This window comes from Papilio xuthus, unplaced genomic scaffold (genome assembly GCF_000836235.2).
Source record: "Papilio xuthus unplaced genomic scaffold, Pxut_1.1 DF825946.1, whole genome shotgun sequence".
Taxonomy (NCBI): domain Eukaryota; kingdom Metazoa; phylum Arthropoda; class Insecta; order Lepidoptera; family Papilionidae; genus Papilio; species Papilio xuthus.
Genome location: NW_013532703.1, coordinates 796,093 through 807,857, shown reverse-complemented (window position 1 = coordinate 807,857; position 11,765 = coordinate 796,093).

The following is an 11,765-nucleotide window of genomic DNA, read 5'->3' as shown; positions in this document are numbered from 1 at the left end:
TTTTAACTCTACCATTTTCTAGTGCCCTGGTACTACATTATTCGACAAGACCTATTTATCCTAAATTAAGACTTTCGGATTAACTGTAATCGAAACTGTCAAGTCTGTTATCGCTGTATGAGACCCGCAGCATTTTATGTCGCCCTGGTACTTTGTTAAACTGGGTACATTAGCCCGGACAACAGATCGTAGTGCTTTTCAATATTCAAGGGAAAGTTTTAACAAAAATTAAACAAAACACCAAAAAAAGTTTTTATCCTCAAACTATAGCTGTCAACCGCGACTGTCCACGCGTAATTTAAAAAAAAAATAGCCTATGTGTTCTTCCAGGCTATGATGTTCTACATCTAAGTCAAATTTCTGCGAGATGCATGCATATTCTGGAGTTACCTTCTAACAAACATCACAACAAACATTCACATTTATATTATAAGTAAGAAGTAAGATTAAGGAAAACCCTTAACGAATATTTTTCCCGCCCAAACCTTTTCTAGCGAGGAATCACTTTATCCGCGGCGGAATTCGCGTCACGTAGTAAAACGCCCGCCAGACGTTCAGGTGTAGTAAACATACATACAAACAGACGGGTATATGTATAATAGATGCGATATACATTTGCGCGCTTCGAGGCCGAGTATCAAATTTAAATATACATCGCGACTGTACGTGCTTACTCATTATCTTATACAGGAGGTATATTTTATCATTCATTTTAATTAAACGAATAAAAATTTATTTGTTTTTCACATTATGATTTCTCTCGTAACTGTAATAGACGAATGTAACAGTTGTTAACTAAAAACAAATTAAATTAAGATTAAACTTAAGTCTAAATGCTTCAGATCTCTAACGATGAACTTAACAATTGCTGAAATTCAGCAAACAAATAAATACTGACTCGATTAATTACTTGTGCGCGCATTAAATTTTATTTATATAGTATTATTTAATTGAGACTATACTTTAAATTATTTTCTATAAAGCAGTGGTTTTTAGTACTATCTCTTTGTGTTTTTTTCTTATTTTTGAACACCATGTATATACGCAAGTTGGAACGGGCCAGTATCGAAAGTAACCGGCGGGTAAGTGCTGTATTTTGTACGAAAATTATAGCATTGCTAGAAAATAGGGAAGTACATTGTCGTTGTCGATAAAAATGTTTAATACACTGGTTATATTAATCTTTGAAAATATAAAAAAAAACAGTGTGCAAATTTTAGAATTTTAGAATCTTTTTCAAGATAAATGTTTCGAGAAGTTCTTTCTAATTGTAATTAACACAATGTAACTTAAAGCTTAAAGTAATTAATTTTTATAAGAAAATTTGAATAGCCTAAGACATCATAGACATGACAGAGCTTTTTATATAACAATATTAGTTTTGAATGAACGAAATAACTTGTCGATAAATTACGCTAAATATTTCCATCACAACCCTAATTCTCCAGTCTCACTTGAGTGCAGTCTCGACGTCATAATATCGATAATGTACAGCGCTAATTATCAAGAGTTCTCTTGTGTATCGATAAAATTGTTTATAAACATCACTAGCCATTAGTCTGGCTGCCTGAGAGAATTACTTACGTCTATAAAATTTTGTTATGTTAAGATTATTTTATTTAAGTTAGAATATTACTTAACGAGTACTTAACTATCAAAATTAGTGTTTTGTATAATGCTACAAGCTTATTTGGTCCGGTTGATTTATACCGGGTCAGATAACTTTTCGATTTCGGCATTTTTTGACAAAACAGTGTTTCATTAGATCTAAATGAGAATTTTCTTTGCCGAGAATATCCTACACATCTTCATCAGCTCGCTATACATCCCCACCGAGGGACACGGAACCTACCCTACGTCAAGGGTGATTAGGCCATAGTCAACCACGCTGGCCAAGTACAGGTTGGTTGACTTCACACATATCTTTGAATTTCTTCTCAGTTATGTGCAGGTTGCATCACGATGTTTTCCTTCACCGTAAGAACGTCGGATAAATGTACATATGTAAATCGGAAATCGAATAAACATTGGTACATGGCGGGATTCGAACTCAGGACCTGCAGATTGCAAGTCAAGTGCTTGACCACTGAGTCACCGACGCTCTTAAAGTTAGGGGTGACTAGGCCATAGTCAACAACGCTGGCCAAGTGCGGGTTGACTTCACACATATCTTTGAATTTCTTCCTACACATACTAACTCATTATCTAATATATTTTGAATACATCCTGTTTATTGATATGTTTTGTAATTATTTGAACACAGGGTGATCCGGCAGCAAACCATCACAATTGTCTTTGATTAAGTTATTTTTTTCTTGCAACTTAATTCTCAAATAACAACAAATGATAACTGCTAATTAAATATACAGCAAAGTATACTAATAAAGTTCCCATTTTCTATGCCAGAAGTGTACACTAAGCTCAAAATGCTTGGAGTTCTAAACAATTATAACTTTTATATATTTATTGTCGAAGTTCTACAATCCCTAGCCGCATTGATACCCTGAGACGAGATGCAATTTTGTTTGGATAAACTTGTCTAGATTCGAGTATTTTTATATCATTTAAATTGTTCTTTTATAAAACGTATAAAATTAATCGTATTGTGGCTTTTTTATAGTTGTTTTAATTTGTTTGGATCTTATTCTGATAATTGTTTTTATTTTATTTAATACGTTTATGAGGACAATATTATGGTATTCTAAAACTTATTTTGTTACTCACTTTTGTTAAAATATGTTTTCATTTTTAACTGGCCTTAATTATAAAGACCAGAAATATTTAAGATAATTAATGTAGGTTTTTATTTTTAGAAATTCCATCAAATACTCCTTGAAAAAAAAGGGTTACATTTGTAGTTACCACTTTTTTTTTATTAAAAAATAAGTTTTGGTCACCGACTATATTCGCGCGGAATTAAAAAAAAAGATTAATAATGTGAGTTCTTCCAGACTATGTTCTACATCTATGTCAAACAGTAATAAACATCAACACAAACATGCAAACTTTCGCATTTATAAAGTAATATATGCAAATAAGTTGATGAAAGTTCCGGTTATTTAAAAATATTGAGCAGAAAAAAAAAGTTTTTTTTTAATAACAGAAGGGGGCAAACGAGCAGCGGGAACACCGAGGAGTTCGACGACGGGTTCAAAAAATATTAGCCGATGGCTTTAACATGACCGTAAGAATATTCCTCAGTAGTCAAAACAGAAACGTGCATCCGTCGGCGTTGTGAATTCGACAGTATCGCCTCACCACGTCACATTACGCTCGTATATTTACGACACTAGCGCTGTGGGGTGGGCAGTGCCTGTTAATATTTTATACCGCACTGCCAACGACTTTTATTGGCCACGAACGACTAAGATCGATACAAGATGGCGAGTTTTCGTGTCAGACGTTACCGTGTTTGTGTGAATTTGACAATTTACCGTCGTTTTCTAAGACCAAAATTTCTGTGTAAAACATCGTCATCCCTGTCAATATGCTTTAAAAGGAGATTTCGGTGTTAAAATCCCACGGTTAGTTGAATAACAAAATCTATCTAACTTCTACCTTCTCTCGTCTTTTAATTTAAGAGTAATTCAAAAGACTCGACTACCGCAGTGATGTTCGAATTCAATCCGTTTTCCTTCATAATCAAAAATTATCTAAAACGAAGAAAATAGTGAAAATGAATAGTTAATAGCATTCGCATTATTATTCTACGCTTAGCATCAGTTTTCAGAACAAAAGGCAACCTTTGACCAACTTCATAACAATTTCCCAATGGGGGAAAACTGATATGTCTAAGTAGATGGCGCTAGCGTCAAAAGTGACCTGTCACCTGTCATCTGTCAATATATTTTATAAGGAATAAAAGGTTTTTGGCCATTCATTTGCTATTTATAACAACAATCTTTAAACGACAAAGTTCAAACCCGTAAATAAACCTGTCGATCTAAAATAATAATAATAATAAAGCCATTTATTTCCTTAGACATAAATCATACAATAAAATTTATAATGTAACTGCTTTTTTTTTTAACTATCTGTACGAACCCCTGTTCGGGTAAAGGCCTCCTCCAAAGATGCCCAACTCTATCTAAAATAATGGACAATAATTACGTAATAATACCTTTGATTAATTACGCTGTGTATTAAATGCGAGCTCTTGACCTAACAATAGTCCAAGAGACTTCCAAATTGTGTCAGATTTAGTCACCAATCAGCTAGCTTCACAATCAGTTAGCTTGAACTCACTGCAATGGACTGGATACTTTATCGATCCATGATATAGGCATAAGTCGCAGTTTTCTGAAGATTTCTCAGCTATTAATTTTAATAAGGAAATCCGTCTTCTTACTTTATTCAACTTGTTTAATCGATATCAATAAATTCTACCAGGAGACCATAAATCAAAGTAGAGACGTTGAAATATGTTTGATACAAAAAGCACACGGCTGCTGACTACGGACAAGTTTGACATTTTATTTACTATCTTATGTAAAGATAAAGAGTTTTCCATGTACGAGGTAAATAGGAAAAACACGCCTTCGTGTTAGGGCGTGGTTTGTGGGTAGGCGTGACTTGGTTTACATTGATGTATGAAATGTTTGGATGTGTTACTTCTTACTACTCTACTAAGATAGAGACGTAAATTGTCTTCAATGGGTATTTATAAAAGTTTGAAATTTACAACCACTGGCAATCCTCAATTGTCTGTCTGTCCTCGACGTTTTTTCCAAAAACTTACGATTTAGCGTTCTTTAACGCAGACCGGGGCAGAGAGCAGACCAGAATAGATTGTTATCGCAAATAAAATTGAGCTTTATACGACAGGAATGAGGTTTAATTTTACTTTTGAAGTCTTTATTATTCTTTTTCTTAAAAAAAGAGTAAAGTATTAAAAAATCTAAATGCTACAACAGTAGAGGAAGACCAAAGAAAGTGTGTATGAATTGTGTGAAAGAGGATATGCGTAAGAAGGGGTTGAATTTAGATATAACAGCTATTAGAGATGTATACTGACCCTCCGTAGGGATAAGGGTAGATTGAGGTTAAATAGTTCTGTAGCCTATTCAATGCAAACAAACAAGAGTGCAATCAAATCAAGAGGCGAGGGTAACACCTTCTCAAAAGCCGACAACTTAATTCCTCTAGTGTTGCAATATGAGCATCGAAATAAATAAAAAAAACAATTATTTATCATTGTATCAACACAAATGATTGCTAAATACCCTGTCAGTCAATTTAACAAACTCAAGTTAAAAAAGTCATTGTCAACTTTTTAAAAACAAATTGCCGCATCCATCTAACTACGTATAGACGTTTTTAACATCCTTGTACAGTGTAGTAGGCGTGCAGCACTAATGCAATTGGCTGAAGGAGCAGCTGGAAAATCAATAAACTCCAGACTTTCAGCTCGCGGTTTATGAATATTTCACTGAGCCTGCATGAAAACTTTATTCAAAGCCTAACAGAGCTCACATGAAGCTATTTAGTGCAAAAATATCTTGTCACTAGTAAATAAGCATCTATTGTACCAGTTTGACTAATTTCCTATTGAACTAAACCCATAACTAATCCTGTCCAGAACAATGGAATAATCAAAGCACAGGAATGGAAGGAACTTTAACGTTGGAAGTACAACTTTAGAGACGACTAAGGTTAAATCTTTATAAGGTGGTAATTTTTTTTTATATCAAAAGGTGGCAAACGAGCGAGCGGCCACCTGAAATCGCTAAAATAGCGAAGTGACCGTCCTGATAAGACATATTCTAAATGTCCATTTAAGTTTGTAGTGAGACCCTCTTTGCATTATTAACGACAAAAATTTTCTCTTACAACAAATATCTTATAATAATAATAAAAATAACAAAGTTTGGATGTTGCATAGTTAGATGTTTATTAAAAAGCATATCCAGAATGTCTGTATGGATCTTGATGAAATTTGAAATAGATGTAGAGCATAGTCTGGAAGAACAACATAAGCTTTTTAAATTCCGCGCAGAGTCAGCTAGTTTTAACACAGTTGTCGTCTTAGACAAATTGTCATAAATATTTGTGCTAGGACAGGGCATGTTTAAAGGACGCATCTCGTAAGCATATTTCGTTACTAGAAAGAGATAAAAGATGTAACAATGCACCTGAACAGACCGCTATTGATCTAATATGGAGTCCTATTTCTTTTGATATCCTTATTTCTAAATCTCATATTTCAAATTACATCCAAATGTTGTGTACATATGCATTTTAAAATCACATTCACTTGCCGCTGTTATAAAACTACGTGCGCCATTAACTCATTCTCGAGTGGCTACCAAACTGGCATAACATTGCAATTTCCCTACAGATTAAACAGTAAAACACTTTTATTATCTGTGCAGTTAAATTTAACTGGCCATTCTTATGAAAAAAACTACTTGTTAGCATACTAATGAAGTCACAAACGTCTCTTATAGCAAGTAAATTAATTTTAAAACGTCTAGGAGAAATCATATTTTAATACTTAATGAAAACCGTAATATGTAAAATGGCAAAATAGCAAGATTTATCGGCAATTTCAAGAAAAAAACAACTGATGACATTTTTTGTATCATATTGAACATCGGTGGCTTAGGGGTTAAGCACTTGTAATCTTCAGGTCCTAGGTTCGAATCCCGTCATGTACTAATGTGTTTTTCTATTTACGTACATTTATCATTCTTACGGTGACGGAAAACAACGTGATGAAATCTGCACATATCTGAAAAGAAATTCATAAATGTGTGAAATCAATCTGCAATGGGCCAGCGTGTTTGACAATAGCCTAGTCTGCCCCGACTTAGAGTAGGCTCCGAGTCCCACAGTGGGGACGTATACGCATCTATAATACAGATTAACTAAAGAGAACAGAGAAAATCCCTAGTTATTAAATCTTGAAGTAAAAAATAATAATTGACTCACTTAAAAAGTATATGACTATCGCAACGATATCCAACAGAAACTCCATTTTTCGCCTCCAATTTCTCCAAAGGTAACAATAAAATATTGGTATTTCTAGTTTGAACAAATAAAATTATAATACGCTTTGTACAAAGCAACAAGTAACCATCTTCGGATATACGCGTATGCCATTTATCCGGGCGGGCGACGTTTATCCGTGTTCCCCGTTTATCCGGGCGACGGTCTTGTACGCGTTTGTTTGTTTTTATCCGGCGGACGGCGTGTGCTGGCTCATTTGAATAACCGGCACGGCTCACTGCGCGGGGCCAAATGTGATCTGACGTTGCAATAACATGGATAAGATTAAATTTAAAAAAAAACTGTTTTGCTACATTAAAAGTCAGGACTAAAAATAAGCCTCTTAATCACAAATACACTTGCAAGATTAATTATTTAGAATATTAGCTGTTTCCCAATTGAATAAAAAGTTAAGAATTTACAACATTAGCTAAGAATGCACTTTTCATTCATTTAAACGTCTTTTATTTAAATTTATTTTATGTAAAGGAGAAAAAAAGCAAAAGGTTCATCAAGTGCCAGGTCACTAAAGTCTTATCGGCCTTCGGAAGACTATAGAAATGAAAATAAAAAGAAATAAATGCATAATAAGAAGGGAAAATATGTTGCTTCAGTTTGTCAATGTATTTTCATGGGTATATCCATATTATGACAAACAAAACTCTGCCATCTCAAGGAAATCTGTATAAAATACCAATTGTTTGCCGCTACAGAAATATTTTATATCTCGGAGTACTCTTAATTCGAATGCAAATTATTAACTTTAATTCCTCCGATAGGGGGCGCATTTTTACAGTTGAACTCATCTTGCTTATTATTTTCTATTACCATTGTTTCAAAAAATGTATTCGATCCTTTGCATATTTATAAAGGAATTTATTTTTCATCTGCGGAGTACTCTTAGCGTGTTTCTTTTGTTTTTGGTTAAAGATATTAGAACCAAAATAGCATTGAAAAACGAAGAAACATAATGATAATGGCTAGATTTTAGGTTCTAGATTGAATTAGTCGATTAACAACCACAGTATTCCTACCGCTCGTTTGCCCTCTTGTCTTAGTTATATAAATGCGAATGTTTGGTGGATGTTTGTTAGAAGGTATATACAGAACGGCAACAAGGATCTTGCTGATATTTGTTCTAGATATAGAACATAATCTTTAAGAACATATTATTTAAGATTTTTTTTTAATTCCGATGAGCAGGATAAGTATAATATTTCAATGGAAAAAATTGGTTAATTAAAATATTTAAAAGCTATTTCTATTTTTTAAAACATTACGGTAAAGATATTATTATTTAATTTGAGAATTTCATACTCACAAACCTCACATTAATATGAATCAAGAACTTTGTTATGTTTCGGCGCCAAATCGAGCCGTCGATCTGACAGATGACAGCAGTTTTCGCGCGAAACGATTACCAAAGATGGCGGCGACGTGCCTTATCAAAAAAATAGCACTACGTATCCATTGTTATACGTCAAGATTTTCAAAACAAATTGTTTAAAATGTGTAATAATTTCATGACTTTTTAGCCCTTGTGTCTTATAATTTAATAATAATTAAAGCCTGTGTTATTAGTAGTAATTAATAGTATTTCATCCATCCAACCTTTTTATATATTATCATACTTTACGGATTTGTTTTAACTATTCACTTTTAGGAATGTATTTTAATACGGCAATTTCAAACATGATGTTTTCGTACAATGGATACGTGTACAATGTAATTCCAGACGGAATATTTCACACGGGAATGTGCTTGAATGTAAAATATTAACGAGACTAAAATTGCATTACACCTCGCTGCCGGCGAATCAACAATAACTACGTATTCTATATTTAAAACTGTGAGTTTACACTAACGAAACATCTATACAGAAACATGTTATAGGACATTGGGAAACTACGGTATAGTAAGCATACTTTATAACGTTATATTAAATTTATATAAACACCAACTGAGTCTGTAACTTGCACAGAATATTCTAACTAAGCGCAACCGTGAAACGGAACGCAAGCCGGATGTCACCGTCGTCGCATCTCCGGTCGAACGTTAAATTTGAATTTCGAACTGATACCGCACTCGCTCTGGTCAGTTTGAGGCGTGCGGACGTCCAGTGCCAGGCAATGCGGAAATTAATATCACGCTTTTATTTAGCTACATCTTCATGTTCTGGAATAATGAATTGAAAATTCTATAGCTAATTTTCAATCAAGGATATATAAACGAAGAACATCGTGTAATCTATAATCGACACGACAGATAAGATTGTCAATTGATTTATATCCTTCCCTGAAAAGTAATACATGTAAAATTGGTGGGATTCATTAATTTTTAAATTAAAACTTTTTATCTTCTTCCCATCTTTTCTAAATATTCGTACTGGCTGGTAATATACTAGTAGAAACAATGGAAGGTAGTCTTGATTTAAATGTTTTCACAATATAATATTCAGCGTATTAAAAGTTACCTGGAACTATAAATAGATTTGCTTTAAATGAAATAATTGAATAGGTTTGAGTGAAGTGAGCCGCGCGTCAACTTGAATTACTTGTTTTGTTTATTGTTTCAAAACTCAACCTGCGCGTAACTTGTCACTTCACTACTGATACTTTGAACTTGTCTAATATGATATTAAAGTCGTAATCATGATTTCGATGTTTCCAGAAACCACTAGATTATATTAAATACTATTATTCAATTGTTGGAAAAAGTGTACAAAATAAATGGTTAGTAAAATATAATTGTCTATAAAACATAATATTTGTACAGCTATTTTCGAATAGCCTTCCGTTGCAAAAGTTTTTTTTTTTTAAATTATATTTAATAAAAAAACATATTCAGTAAAAAATGTTATCTTTATTATTAGGCAATTAATAACAATTTCGGGTAGTTAACTTAACATAAATTTATATAAATATTAATAATATAATCTAATCATTTAATTAAATAACCATATATATTTTACCAAGTCCGTAATTTACGTGGTCGTAACATCCAGTAAAACGTTGAAAATTCAATTTCCAGTTGCTCATTGTTGTCACAGACACCATTGTCGACTATCCATGATAGCGTAACCCTCTTTACCACTTGTATAACTGACATCTGGTTGTGTTCAGTACACATACGTTGGATTCATTAAATATCTGGTGAAGACCATTGTATACCATACGGGGTATGAAACAATATCTGATATCTGATTATTTTGGAAGTTGTTGATTAGTTTTGGAACGTGTACATGCATCAGTTTTATATAGATAGCTGCTCGCGACACCATTTCCGTGGTATTAAAACAAAATAATTAGTAGCCTATTGTTCCAGACTATGTTCTATATGTATGCGAAATTTCATCTAGATCCATACAGTCGTTCGGGAGATATGTTCTAAGAGATACATTCGCATTTATAATATAAGTAAGATTATTTTAAAATGAGTTGTATTTGTTAATATTGAATTTTCATTGTTTATTTTCTGTACGTCCTCACAAACACGCCGCTAGCGACGTCACAAGCCAAGGTGTCCTCTGTTTGTCTATGGCCGGACACGGTCAACATAATAAAACATTATTGCGAAATCAAACTCGCTCCATTTTAACACCTTGTATGTTATATGGAGTCATGAGATACGAAGATTGAAATACCTTAAATAAATAAATTCCAGCTTGATACCTTCACGCGTTTTTTAGAAAAAGGTTCTTAACAGACGGACGGACAACAAAGTGATCCTATAAGAGTTCCGATTTTTTCCCATGAGGTACGGAACCCTAAAAAGAAATAAATCAACATTATGGATTTGTTTTTGGCACTGTCCAAACTCTCTAAGTTAACTCTTTGACCATTGGTTTTTGGGAACAAAATATATGTATAAAACATATCGTCATCCCTGTCATTATCTTTGAGAAAACAGAGCTAACAATATATTTTAAACGGAGATTTTGGTCTCAGAAACTCACTGGAAGTGCATCTTTATGTAATCATTTTAAGATGAGTTTAAAAAAAAATGAGAGAGAGCATTTTGTATTATACTTGTAATTGAGACATTTTTATTCAGAGAAAAACTTCGATACAATAAGTCTGTAGAAATTTAAAAAAAATATGACACAAAAGTTCGTTGGCCGATAGCCAAAAATATGGCTGCTGTAGACGACAAGTCAATTTGCCGGATCTCAGAACTATCTTTTGCGCTTCGATAACTATCTTCAAGCAACAGACTTACAACTAAGTCACAATATAGTATTTTTGATTCAATAAATTAATCGATTATTAACTTTTATTTCATCTAATATTTTTGCAGTTAATTAAATTACTTTGGTATATATATCGCAAAAATTACGATAAAAATAATATGAAACATTATATTATAACAAACTAGCTGTCGCAAGCGATTCCGTCCGCGCCGAATTAAAAACACCTTCCAAGGTAGCCCATGTGTACACACAGTCTGGAAGACTATGTTCTACATCTGTGCCAAATTTCATCAAGATCCGTTGAGATGTTCAGGAGATACATTCAACCAAACATCCACCTAAACATTCGCATTTATAATATTAGTAAGAAGTGCGTGCGAACATGCGCGAATAATTTTTAACGCAAACACACACTTGTGGATAAATTAGAACCTATTTAAGACCACTATCTCCGGTCACACAGGTTCCCACCTACCACAGGAGGCACAGTCCTAAGAAATTACAAAATTTTGTGGATCAAAAAAGATTTATTTAAACACTCTATGGTCTTCTTTGAAAAATAGTCTATGATTATACCCAAAGACTTTTA